Raw genomic sequence first — 2,731 nt, forward strand, 5'->3', positions numbered from 1 at the left:
ATAAGGAAACTAGGAAACAGTGGATGCAACTAAAGAAGCTAAGAAATTCACAGGCTAAAGGGTGAGAGGAAATCATAGATAACAATCGTGCACCAAGAGTAGATACCCAGTTCTACAAATTGGAGGTGGTTGGAAGATTTTAGAGAGGGTTATTAAATGTTGAAATGGAGAGAACACTGGATTATTAAAAGTGTTAAGAGGAGATTTTGACAACAAAAGTTCCATTTTGAGTTGGTAGTAAGAACGTAGAAAATTAAATAAGAAAACAAAGAGTGGCAATCATTAACTCTGGGTAAAATTAAAAATTGTGCAAAAATGGAAAAATAACCATAGTATTGTATGGGGCTCAGTTATGAACAGTATTTATATAGTCAAGGAAAACACTTAATATTGAACTCACCATAATTATGCTGTTCATATATGAAGATGATAGATGATGGGTGCATGTGTGTGGTGGGTACTGGAAGGGTGAAAGTAAGCTAAATCCTCATCTTGAATAATGGAAAGTTAATAGATAATGTTAAAAACTGAAAACAAAGAAAGCAAAAAGCGAGTTATTTAAAGATATCAAATTAATTAGCTAAAATAATTAAAAATTTTTGCCACTGGAAGGGGAAATGGGGAAATGATTTGACTTTTATACTCTGTGCAAATATAGCTTTGATATAAGTAAAAACTCAATTATAAGAAAGGAGACACCAATAAGAACAATAATAATTAAAGCAATCAAATTTGTTTAAATTTATGCCAAAAAATCAACTTATTATTTTGAAAACTGAAAAATAAAGGGAAAGAACCAAGCATTTATCTTGCTTTTCCTATATGCACTGTATGTCAAAGTAAACAAATAGTTGAAGAAGGAAATAAATGAGAAAGGAACAGCAGAGTTGGAATATGACTATTTTGTGACCCTAATGATACAATGAATTTGGAAAGTGACCATCAGTGTCTGCTAACTGCATGAAAAGCAAGAAAATCAGATATTACGAGCCTCATGACGGAAGTACACCAACTACCTACAAATTCTTCTTTTTTTTTTTAAAGATTGTATTTATTTATTTAACAGAGAGAGAGAGAGCACAAGTAGGCAGAGCAGCAGAAAGAGGGAGAGGGAGAAGCAGGCTCTCTGCTGAGCAGGGAGCCCGATGCGGGGCTCGATTCCAGGACCCTGTGATCATGACCTGAGCTGAAGGCAGCCGCTGAACCAACTAAGCCACCCAGGCGCCCCTGTAAGTTATTCTTATCAAAAATTCAAATCAAACAAACTAAATTTCTAGAGAAACTTGAACACTGATGGATGATATAAAGGAATTGTTATTTAAGCATGTCAATAATATTGAGGTGATTTTTTAAAGTGTTCTTATATTTTAGTAGAGGGTTTCTTAAACATCAGCATAAATGAGAGGGTAATTTAAAAAACAGATTGCTGCTTTTTCGCCGCCGTCCTGCTGTGTGTGGCTGACTTGTTTCTGGCCAAGTCTTCTTACAAGACTTTCAGAATCAAGTGATTCCTGGCCAAGAAACAAAAGCAGAATCATCCTATTCTCCAGTGCATTCAGATGATAACTGGTCATAAAATCAGGTACAACTCCAAGAGGAGGCACTGGAGGAGAATGAAGCTGGATCTACAAGGCATCACACATCATGAGATGACACACCTAATTAGCACCCCATATTTAATTAAGCTGTGTCAAGATCATGTGTTCCATCCAGCACTCTGTAAACATCCTTCCTTCCTGGCCAATAGACATGTTTTTATCAGGGAAATGATTTTTCTGTTACTATGCATCTGCACCAGTAGGTTGGTTCAGTAATAAATGTGAGATCTTTCAGTTCTAAAAAACATAAAAATAATAAAAACAGATTGCTTAGTCCCTACTCCCAGAGTTTCTGATCTGGTAGAACTTTGGTAGAGCCTGAGAATCTGCATTTCTGACTAGTTCCCGGTGATGCCAAAGCTGCTGATATGGAAACCACTGTTTTAGACCTGTATTCTGCGGTATTTACAGATGTAACTATGTGATGTTTGAAATTTGTTTCAAAATTATCTGGGAGGGAAAGGAGTAGTAGAAGGTAATATGCTAAAAGATTAACCACGAGTTGGCAATTATGAAAACTGGGAGATTACAACATGGAGGTTTATTATAGTTTTCTGTCTACTTTGGTGTATGTGGGAAATTTTCTATTATAAAAGTTTTTTTTTTTTTTAAGGAAGGAAGGTAAAAAGACAACAAAATGTTTACAGGGATTTTCTCTGATACCTCCAGTTTTTTTAGCATGACCGTGTATTACTTTTGTACTCAGAAAAAGTATTAAATTTATTCATACTTTTAAATGTTACTAGTCTGATATATTATTACAATAAATAAAGGAGAGGTTCAGCAAGGTTTCTGGACATATGGGCAACACGCAAAAATCAGCTGCATTCTTACATATTAGCAATAAAGAGTCAGAAAGGGTAATTTCCAAAAAAGGACTATCAATATTACCAATAAAAATATAAAGCTCCTTGGAAGGGATAAATCTAACAGAAGTTGTACAAAACTTCTATGCCAAAAATTTAAAAATTATTGAAAGACAATAAAGGTCTAAGTAAATTGAGAGAAAAATTATATCAACAGAGAGGCGCACTCAATATTTTAGTTATCTACTCCCCATATTAATCAATAATTTCAATGCAATTCCAATTCAGATTTCAACTGTATTTTCATGGGACTTTGGAGGCTGATTT

The sequence above is a fragment of the Martes martes genome, assembly GCF_963455335.1.
Source record: "Martes martes genome assembly, chromosome: X".
Lineage (NCBI taxonomy): Eukaryota > Metazoa > Chordata > Mammalia > Carnivora > Mustelidae > Martes > Martes martes.